General features: G+C 40.8%; 1 non-coding gene across 1 annotated transcript; it reads right to left on the bottom strand.

Moving 5' to 3' along the window:
• Positions 1–7: 7 nt before the first annotated feature.
• Positions 8–112, bottom strand: LOC125121814 (U6 spliceosomal RNA). Its single transcript, XR_007133665.1, has one exon. It is a non-coding gene; the product is annotated as a U6 spliceosomal RNA (small nuclear RNA).
• Positions 113–11,829: the final 11,717 nt, after the last annotated feature.

Here is an 11,829-nt window from a genome sequence, read left to right as displayed (position 1 = left end):
TGGTATTAAAAATATGGAATGCTTCACAAATTTGAATGTCATCCTTGTGCAGGGGCCATGCTAATCTTCTCTGTATCATTCCAATTTTATTATATGTTCCGCAGAAGCGAACACTAGACGTGTTTTTAAAAGTCTGTTTTTCAGTGGTTCAAAAATCAAGATGATTCTTCAATATTACCCTGACTATGAGGCTGATGCTGGTGAGTGTTAGGTTTGCAAAACTTCTCTGAGAAGCTTCTGTTTGTTTATCACAAGGAGGTGGTGTAATACTTCTTAAGGACCTGGTTTCTGCCACTGTGAGCCATTCAGGTTACTGGAAAAATTGACTGACCACTGGACATTATTGGCACATTTCCCATAATTCTCCAAGGAATTGAGGGCATTCAAGAAGAAAAATTTCTCATTCCCTGACTGACTTCAAGGCTTTGTCTCTGTGTGAAACATTAAGGGAAATCCCAAGCAAGAAAGGTTGCTTAAGTTATTCTGAGTTTATGAAAAATAGGTTCATCAAGGGAGGCAGGAATTTTGGAAGTAAAATCCAGAAGACTTATTGGAGAGCTCAACACCTTCAGGCATCATGATTTGGTCTGCATGCCACACACTGAAGTATGTAGAGCATCCTAGCTGAGAAGAGAGGACTTCCATTAATCAGGCAGAAATATCAACAGAGGAACCTGACTTCAGCCTGAACCAGTGAATACAAAGGTCATACACAATCACCTAGGTAAGACGGGGGCCGTGATTTTATTGTGATCCTGATTTGATAAGACAAGACACCAAAAGAAGCCCCTCACCACAGACCTTGAAGATTAACTTTTGTTTGAAAATCATTTGGTCCCAAGCTGTCAGATACACCATCTGATATTGCATCAGAGATACAGAGAAGGGAAGACCACCTTTATTTCAAGGTTATCTATGCCATGAAGGGTCCTAGGTAATGATCAAAAGACCATGTTTAATTAAGGGGGCAAGGCAGTAGCGTACACACTGATCTAAATGGGGCATTTGTCTCTAGGTGCTTATTATTCCTGGTTGCCTACATTTGTATGTAGTAAGAAATGGAATGCAGTGTGTTGAACAACTGTTGACGTTTCTGGCTTAACCAGAGATTAAATTCTACGCTAAGTGTGGTAGAGTGACTGACTGACCTTGTTTGCCCAGGGCTGGCCTCCTTTTAGCACTAAACGTCCAGTGTCCTGGGATACCCTTCAGTTCCCAGCAAACGAGGACAATTTGTAACGCTAGGCCTTGGTCTTGTTCAACTGATTCTTTCTCTAGTCCTGTTATTCTACAGAGAAATTTAAAAAAGACAAAATGGGCTTATATTTAAGAGGAAATTTTCTTTCTTTTTTTTTTTTTTGTCTTTTGTCTTTTTTGTTGTTGTTGTTGCTATTTCTTGGGCCACTACCGCGGCATATGGAGGTTCCCAGGCTAGGGGTTGAATCGGAGCTGTAGCTGCCAGCCTACGCCAGAGCCACAGCAACACGGGATCCGAGCCGTGTCTGCGACCTACACCACAGCTCACGGCAACGCCGGATCGTTAACCTACTGAGCAAGGGCAGGGACTGAACCCACAACCTCATGGTTCCTAGTCGGATTCGTTAACCACTGTGCCACGATGGGAACTCCTAAGAGGAAATTCTCTAATACATAAGTAGGCTCACAGCTTTTGGAATTAGAAATGCCAGAACAGCTACAGCTCCGATTAGACCCCTAGCCTGGGAATCTCCATATGCCGCAGGAGCGGCCCAAGAAATGGCAAAAAGACCAAAAAAAAAAAAAAAAAAGAAATGCCAGAACAAGAAATTTAAGACCGTGTTCTCAGGGTGATAAAAACATGTTTTGAGGTCATTTCTAGTTCTGTGACTCCCTGCTTTTACAACACTGCTCCTATCATCTTAGGAAGGTTAGATGGGCCACAATGAAAATAATCTTTATTGCCATTTATGGAAAGATTACTGTGTACCAGGCACCATGGTAAATTCTTTCATTTTAATCTCATGGCAGCCTTAGGAAATAGATATTATAGATATAATAATTTATAGGTTGCAAAGCCTAAAGAGTTTATATGTCATGTCCAAAGTCACGCTGTAGCAAATGGTGACGATGAGATTTGAATTCAGGTCAGTGTGGTTACAAGGCCCCTGCTCACACTCATACTGTGCCCACACTTGTTCCATGCCCATTTGTTCTACCCCATCTTCCATTATCCAGGAATGGTTCTGAGCAATCATTTCTGCTGCCTCCGTGATGTGAGGTTATCAGTACTGCCTATAACATGATCTCTGGAGACCAGAGAAATAGAAACACTGACAACGTGCATTTGCAGAACATAATTTACATTTCAAAACACTTCTGTTTTCTACTGTCATCATCCTAAACAGGCTGGGAAGTAGCTAATGTTGGGCTTATCTCTATTTGTGTGGCTGGGTATGGTTAACAGTTAATGGACCCACAGAAGATTCGTGGTAAAACTGGACTCACAGCTACAATTCATGATCCTCACTCCTTCTGACCTAGTCCATTCTGCAGAGAGTAAAGGATTCTGTGACTTTCTTGGTTGATGTTGACATTCTTCCAGACTGCTGCGGGGGTTGGTCCAACTTTGTTTCCCCCACTTTCTTGTCTCCCCCCACTAGACTGTAAGCTTTGAGAAGGCACGGTCAAGTGTCTGTCTTACTCATTTCTGTATCTCCAGAAACAGACACATCGATTCTCAACAAATACTTGATAAATAAATGAATATCAGGTACAAACCCTTCTCTCAATTCAGATGGTGGTTCCCATTCTCCAATTCCTGTTCCATGTTTGCTGGCCACCATATATTCTTTCATACTGTTTCCTCTGCTTGGAATTCATGTTTTTTTTTTCCCTCTTCATTTCCACATGATCTTCAAAGTATGGCTCAAATACCACTTCTTCCAGGCAGCTCTCCTAGACGTCTCAGCTGCAAATGTTTTTTCCTTAATACCCTAGCACCCTCATCTTTTGCTGCACTGACCTCTGTCTCTCTTTTATTATTGTGATTTGTAACCTGTAGAAGCACAAGGGAGTAGTGGGGACTGTGGCTTAACTACAAAGTAGCTCTTCCATCTAAAAGTGGCACAGCTACTCAGTTTTAGTCAATGATAGCTATGCTATAATGTGGATGCACTCTTCCTAGATTTTCTAGAGTTTTTTTTTTTTTTTAAGAACCTGAATTTCAGTTTTAAACATTGGTGGCTTTTTTAATAGGTCTTTTTCAAGAAGGCATCTTGCCATACTTTCACAAAAGAAGACTCCTTGTTACTTTCACATGCATGATACCAGGAGCTGTACTTCTAGTCCGAATTGAATTAAAATTACTCTGCCCCCAGAGATGCCCTTGTACCCTAGTGAGAGTCCTCCCTATTCCCCCCACATAGTTTCTTCTCTCCTCCCTGTGGGCTAGGAGAACTTCCTGTTTATATTTTGTAGACTCTCTAAAGCACTCTGGATGAACTGGTCCTCACTTCATGTTGCACAGCCCTTGTGAGTAAGCCCTTGAATCATGAGTCTGTGGCTTTGTACACCAAGTCTATGGGCATCTGTAAAGAAGCCAGAGCCTCTGCATCCTACATCAGTCCATGCCTCACAAAGACCTTAGCAATGGTCTTTGCAGGGTCTTCTGGTTATAAGAGTGAGACGTGAATTGGATGGTCCAAATGTAATGCCTCCACTTGGAGTCAGAGGAGGAGGGCTTGAAATCCATTAGGAGGGTCTGTAGTTATTCTTTTTAAAAATACAGCACCACTGCATGATTTAAATGTACCCTGCCCATAGCCACCTCTGGGGCCAACTCAGTGGGATCGATTCCGAGTGAGATTTAAAAAAGATGTTTGTTATTGTTTTATTCAACTGAAGAGTTGAAGGAAAATATTAAAAACTATAGATCCAAGACAACATCGGGCCTTTGAGATTTGCCTCTCTGCTATTGTTATTTCAAAATTCAAACAAAAAAATTCACAAAATTGTTTTCAAGAATGTAGACATCAGGAGAATCCCTGACCAACCAGAGGTCATGGGCATTCAGGCCAGGTGCCGGCTTTCATTGCCATATTGTCTGACCTCAGATTTTGTTTTAGATTTTCCACTATGAATGCTAGATAATATTTAATATAAGACTCAGGGAACCAGGGCAAGATAATAGCATTGACTTGATACTTGCTGGAGAAACTAGAAACATTTAGTAATGTATACTCAGTCCAAATAAAAATAATTCACTACTTCAATGCGATTTGCTAGAGCAATGTTTGGCATGGTAGGTTTTCTTATCCCAAAGAATAGCTATGTGATTTTGGTAAAATATGTAGTGCTTTTGGTTTTCATTCCAAAAAATAAAAAGCAAACGAACCAAAACAAAAGAAGCAAAAAAACCTAGAACAACTTCTACTTTCCTATGAAACCCTTAAGATGATGCCCATCTGAGTACATGATGCTTCTCCAAATGTCTGCTTTGCCATTAGTTGGTGAGGGTCACAAATGTCTCCTTCATTCCCTCTTCCATGTCCCCTTGCTCACCTTCCATGATTATGGAAGCAGATGGGCAAGATGCAAAGAGTTCACACACATCTCCCCTGCTACTTCTTTAAGGTTTTATTTTTATTATTTTTTAAAGTATAGTTGATTCACCATGTTGTGGTAATTTCTACTGTACAGCAAAGTGACTTAGCTATCTATACACATATATACATTCTTTTTTACAAATGATTTTTATTATTTTTATTTTATTTTATTTTATTTTATTTTATTTTATTTTATTTTATTTTATTTTATTTTATTTGTCTTTTTGCCATTTCTAGGGCCGCTTCCACGGCATATGGAGGTTCCCAGGCTAGGGGTCAAATCAGAGCTGTAGCTGCCGGCCTACACCAGAGCCACAGCAACGCGAGATCCAAGCCGCGTCTGCAACCTACACCACAGCTCAGGGCAAAGCCCAATCCTTAACCCACTGAGCGAGGCCAGGGATTGAACCTGCAACCTACATGGTTCCCAGTCGGATTCGTTTTTCCGCTACCACGATGGGAACTCCTCACAGCACATCTCTGAATGGCCTCTCTTCACTGACAGTGACCACAGCTACTACAGAGATGGTGCAAAGGGAAACCCTTTTGTCTGGAAATTCTTATGTGGGCTTGTCTGGATGAAACTTGACTAGCAAACTGTCTCAGCATCTTGTCATTCTGGAATTGAAGCAGATGTGGGAGGTGAAGTGTCCAGAAATCTGTGGTCAGCCCCTGAAAGGAGGTGTGAGAATGAGTGAAGCTCTGAAACTGATGTTGGCGTTTCTGACTCACCTCCCTCGGGGCTCTAACCAAGCCATTCTAGTTATGTCTTTCCTTTTCCTGGCCCCAGGCTTTGCCCATACATTGATATCTCTTGGAGAGTCCTCTGCACTCCCATTTGCACACATCTTTAAAGTTCTGGCTCAGGGCGCCAGCTTGGAATCTTTTTTTGTTTTTAATTTAAATACAGTTGATTTACAATATTGTTTTAGTTTCAAGTATACAGAAAAGTGATACAGATATATAGTCTTTTTTCAGATTCTTTTCCCTTATAGGTTATTACAAAATATTGAGTAGTGTTCCCTGTGCTATACAGTAGGTCCTTAATTGGTTATCTATTTTATATACAGTAGTATGTATATGTTAATCCCAAACCCCTAGTTTATCTTTCCCCCCACCCATTTCCTCTTTGTTAAAACATGTTTGTTTTCTATCTCTGTGGGTCTATTTCTATCTTGAATGTAAGTTCATTTGTATTATTGTTTTTAGATTCCACATATAAGTGATATTGTATGATATTTGTCCTTTTCTGTCTGGCTTACTTCACTTAGTATTATAATCTCCAGGTCCATCTATATTGCTGAAAATGGCATTATTTCATTCTTTTTTATGGCTGAGTAATATTCCATTGTATTTATACCACACCCTTAGCCATTCATCCGTCAATGGACATTTAAGTTGCTTCTACATTTTGGCTTTTGTAAGTAGTGCTTCAGTGAACATTGAAGTTCATGTATCTTTTCAAATTATGGTTTTCTCTGGATATATGCCCAGGAGTGGGATTGTAGGATCATATGCTAGCTCTCTTTTTATTTTTTATTTTTTAATTTATTTTTTAAAGTACTCAGTGAATTTTATTACACTTATATTTGCACAATGATCATCAGAACCAAATTTTATAACATTTCCATCCCAATCCCCCAGCCCATCCCCCCACCCCCCAACCTGTCTCATTTGGAAACCACAAGTTTTTCAGTGTCTGTGAGTCAGTATCTGTTCTGCAGAAAGTTCATTGTGTCTTTTTTTAGATTCCACATATAAATGATAGCATTTGATGTTGGTGTCTAACTGTCCGACTGACTTCTCTTAGCATGTTAATTTCTAGGTCCATCATGTTGCTCTTTTTATTTTTTAAAGAACCTCTAAACTGTTCTCCTTGGTGGTTGTACCAATTTACATTCCCACCAACAGTGTAAAAAGGTTCTTTTTTCACCATACCCTCTCCAGCATTTATCATTTACAGACTTTTTGATGATGGCCTTTCTGACTTGTTAACAGTCTTGGTCCAGGTTGAAGATTTTCTATTGTATTCTTAAATGCCAGAAAGAAGGCTACAAAACTCTCCAGCATCCCTTTTATAAGGACACTAATCCCAAGCATGCAGGCTTCACCATCATGATCTAATATTTTAAAGGCTCTGACTACCTGTACCGTCACATTATGGGTTAGGATCTCAACATATGAAATTTGGGGAACACAAACATTTGGTTGATTGCAGAAAGGATTTTAGGGTGAGGACCAACAAGACATGCCAGCAGTGGCAGAGGATAAATGTGGATCAGCATGGTCAAGTGGTGGAGCTTTTCTCCAGACCCATGACTCAACAGGCATGTAACTGTGGGAAGGCTGGCCCTCGATGAAGGTCTGGAAAGGAGACCATCTTAATTAGTAATAGTACCCCTTTCATTCTCAAAAGTATCTTGTTGACGGTAGTAAGTTACATGTTCACTCTAGACTGGAAGCAGCCCCTTTCACAGAGGTTCGTTTGTTTCCTTTTGTAAAGCATCTCATTTAATTATTGCATATTTTTACTTTCACTTAAGGTAAAATCACATTCCTCATGAATATAGGCATAAAACACTGGACAGTAATATGCTGCATTTATTTTTTTAAAAAACAATCATTATCTTTTTTGTTGTTGTTGTTGTTGTTGTTGTTGTTGCTATTTCTTGGGCCGCACCCGCGGCATATGGAGGTTCCCAGGCTAGGGGTCGAATCGGAGCTGTAGCCACCGGCCTACCCCAGAGCCACAGCAACGCGGGATCCGAGCTGCGTCTGCAACCTACACCACAGCTCACGGCAACGCCGGATCGTTAACCCACTGAGCAAGGGCAGGGACCGAACCCGCAACCTCATGGTTCCTAGTCGGACTCGTTAACCACTGCGCCACAACGGGAACTCCAACAATCATTACCTTTAATTAATAATGAAGGATATATATACATGCACATGTATCATATTAATAACAGTACACATGTTGAAAGATGGGGTGGCAGCTGGTGGTCAGGACTGTGTCCTTGAGTGTGCATGAGAACACACACACACATACACACACACACTAAAATGTATAGGTTCAGTGGGAGTGGGCAGAAGGGTGGAAGGAACAGTGTTGAGGCTAAGGTCAATGTCATCTAAAGACTAAGATAATCCACAAGTTCTCAGTGATGCTGTATAGCACATGCTCAGTGTTTGATTTGCATTCTGTTGTATCTTCAGCTAATTGTAATTCTTAAAATTTGGAGAGGAGAGAGCTTGTCTTGCATTTCAAATACTTCTAGGCTTTCTAGAAAGGAGAACTCAGTATTCATAATATCTCATGAACCTATCCTTAGGCAAGTGATATAAAATTTACATTAATAGGTGTGAGTATGAGAATTTATATAGCGACATACAACCCCATGCTTCAATTCCCAACAACTTCACCAGGATATATTTCACATACGAGGGAACAACATTCTCAAAGAGGGCTAACAGCTTGGAAATATCACACAGCTAGTATGTGGGGGGTAGGACTGGCCCCAGGGGTCTATTCTGCTGGCTCTCAGCTTCAGCCCTGTCACTTGCAAAATGGAAAAGGCAAGAATAAGCAAACTCAGGGACACAGAATTCCCTCACTGCTCTCATTGCATCCACTTGTCCCTTCCCCAAACTCTGCACCTCAGCCGGTATTATGTGATCTATGTCATCTCCTCCTGCCCCTTCTCCTGCAACAAATAATATATTCATATGGTGTTTGGTACAAAGACCAAAAGCTTCAATGCAGCTTCATAAGCCCTACTGGTGTGTGACCTGGACAACCCCTTCAACCCCTCTTACCACCCCCCCTAGTATCTCAGCCCTCCAGCCCTCTGCCCCTTTCAGCTTCCTGGACAGCTCCTGCTGCCACTTATCTTAGAACTTCTGCCATAAAATTCCCTGTACCCGAAAGTATCTCACCTGATTAACATGTACACCTCCCTCAGATCTCAACCCAAACAGTCCTACTTTGGGGACCTTCTACAAGCCACTTAGACCAGGTCTCAATAGACCATAACTTTGCTTCATTACACTCACCACCATTGCAATTTTATCTTTATTGGTATAATTATTTGATTGATGTCTACCTTTATTAGACTGTGAGCTCCATGAATAAAGAGATTGCTTTATTTTTCATCTCATTTTATCCCCAGCCTTTAGCTCAGTGCCTGACGTGTAGTGAGTGCTCAATAAATAATTGTTGAATGAAACGTCTTTTCTAACAACCCCATATGACTGTTTAAATGTAAGTTAATTAAATAAAATTTAATATGAAGCTCCTCAGTCACACTAGTGACATCCTGGGTAGCCACATATGGCTACTGGACAGTGCTGTTAGATAACTTTTCCGTGATCACAGAAAGCTCTGTGGAACAAAGCTGCCTCAGATGTTCACAGAACCAAGAAATATAATGTATTTGCATCATGTTCATATTCAATAAGGGCATGCTTAGGTTTTTCTTAAAATTATGTCTCAAGAGATGCTATCCAGTTTGGCCTGAGGACTCCTGGGGAGTCTGTTCTGTGAAAAAAGAAATCTGAACATAAATTGGTAGAGGATTCTAGGTGGGTTTTCACTCATTTTGATTCAATAGATAGTTATTATATATTGCACTGGCTACATATAAAAGAATGATCTTTCTGAATTAAAAAAAAATTTTAGTGAGGCAACACTGCTTCATGATGCAGAATACAGGCTGAAATCAGGATGACCTGTGTTCAGATGTTGACTCTGCTGCTTATTTGTGTGTGTGGCCCTGGGCAAGAGGTGTTGAGCTGCTCTGAGCTCCAGTTTCTTCCTGTGAAAAATGGAGATTAAAGTAGTACTTACCCAATAGGGATATTGTGAGGATTAAATAAGATAACTCTGAGATGTTTTTATTTGTTTGACTACATCCGTGGCATATGGAAGTTCCCCAGGCCAGGGATGGAATCCGAGCTGTAGCTGTGACCTATGTCACAGCTGTGGCAATGCTGGATCCTTAACCCACTATAATGGGCTGGGGATCTATCCTGTGCTGCCACAGAGACATGGCCAGATCGTTAACCTGCTGTGCCACAGTGTGAACTCCAAACGTAAGATTTTTATTAGTAGTAATTTTATTATGGTTTTAAAAACTTTTATTCTTGTTTGAGATTGGCATCAGCATGCTGAATTTTGTCTCTCCTTTCTAAATTCTGACAAAAATATACCAACATTTTCTCTCTCAAAATAAATCACATTGCCTGGTTCCTATGTTCCCATTAAGTTCTAGTTGATAGTACGTGAGGATGAACTTGCTCAAGACTCTAAGGTCATTTTTTTTTTTTTTTGCCACTGAGTTTCTTGTCTCGATTATGCCACCTACAAAGTGTCACAGAGCTATTGTGAGTTTTAAGAAGGGTGAAGGAGGTTTTCTTGGTCCATGGGGATCTAATTGCACACCCATTTCAGGATCTTGAGACAGCTTAGGAGGACACAAGGAGTTATTTTTTTCATGACGACTCCGAGCAAGACAGTGAGCTGTTCTTCCGACTGCAGAACCTTGAGATCAAGCTTCTTATTCAACCTTCGAACTTTTACTGAGAACCTTGTGAGAGGCCCTCTTCTAGGAATTGTAGATTCCAAAATGAAGAAGACACGAGGCCGTTTAAGGAGGTCAAGATCTAGTTAGGGCATAGAGTAATCAAGATGTCTCTCTGGGGGATATTCTACCAGCTCATAGTAGGTGGAGAAGAGGAGGGCAATTTCAGAAGCAAGAGTGGTGTGCACATATACATGGACTGGGGGAGAGAAAGGGGGGGAGAGAGGAAGGAAGGGAAGTAGGGAGGGAGGGAGAGAGGGAGAGGGAGGGAGAAAGAGAGGAAGTAGGCAGATGGTGATAAAAGATGGGACTATGTAGGCAGGAAATGGTCAGATCATTGAAGCCTTTTAAAGCCAGATAGAGGAGGTTGGTCTGAGGGCCATGGAGAACCCCTGAAGGACTTTAGAATTTAGTGATACCATCAGACACAATCACTTACTTGCACAGAATCAACTGGAATAGGATAAGAATTAAGGCTGGAGGAACTGATGGAAGGCTAATATGGTGATACAAGTTAACACATGATACTGGCTTGAGCTAGGGTGACAACAGGAAAAGGATATAGTCTTAAGAGATATTAACAGGCAGAACAAATAAATTTTGTTAAACAATTGTGTAAGATAAGTGAGGCAGCTGGAAGAAGCAATCTTTACCTCTGGTTTTCTGGTTTGGGCAAAATGTGTTAATAGCATTCCATTAGGTACAAGTTTAGGAAGAGGATGAGGAAAGAGAACGAGTTAAGCTTTAGATTTGAGGTGCTTGTAAGACAACCCAGTAGAGAGGTCATTCAGCAGATAGCTATATCTGTTCAGAGATCAAAAGAGGGAGCAGGGCTGCCATTGGCATAGGCGGTGGCTCAAACCATGGGAATACTGGAATGAATTTATTTGTTGAAGTTGTATTTTTTTTTGAAATGAAATTGTAAACAACTCAATAAATAAATAAAGGAAGGAAGTTATCCAGGGATCAAGCAGAATGAAGAGGGAACTAGCCATGGAATGGTCTCGTTTTCTTTTTCAGGGACCGTATATTTCACCTAGTGAGGACTCACAAATTTGGTTGTGTAAGGCTGAGGATTCGCTTTGGGAAGTCACAGGCATTATGTGATTCAAGATCAATAGATTTTTTTAAAGTGCTGTATTTTGTTATCATGTAGTCAAGTTGTAGCAAGCAGAGTCTCAGTGGTTGTATAATTTGATAGCCGAACAACAAAAACTAGTTTAGAGAGAAGAGAGAAGTTTGGTTTCCCACCTCAGCAATGACACGAACACAAACATGGCCACAAAAAGTGAAAATAATTTTCTCATAAGTGCTGACCTAACCCATGGCTGGGCCCTTTCTTCTCATTCTTGGAGACTCTTAATCATAATACACTCACTGTCTTTTGAGCAGGTCCTGGCAAGATGTTCAAAAGCAGTACACAATTTTGGTGTAAAATGTGATCCATTTCTCAATCTTATATCTGGGGAGTGAGACTTGCCTAGAATGTTACTCATCTCTGCTCACCCTATGTAGTCCTAATTGCCATCGTCCTCCCACCTCCCAAATGCCAGGCTGTTGTCAGAAAGGATAGAGGATTTGCAGGAAAATTCTCTCATCAACCCTGTTCTAACAACACCTTAGAGCCTATTGCATATTCTACCTTTGCTACTGTAAGCTGAGATCCT

The sequence above is a fragment of the Phacochoerus africanus genome, chromosome 2 (assembly GCF_016906955.1).
Source record: "Phacochoerus africanus isolate WHEZ1 chromosome 2, ROS_Pafr_v1, whole genome shotgun sequence".
NCBI classification, from domain to species: domain Eukaryota; kingdom Metazoa; phylum Chordata; class Mammalia; order Artiodactyla; family Suidae; genus Phacochoerus; species Phacochoerus africanus.
This window is presented reverse-complemented; position numbering and strand designations above follow the sequence as displayed.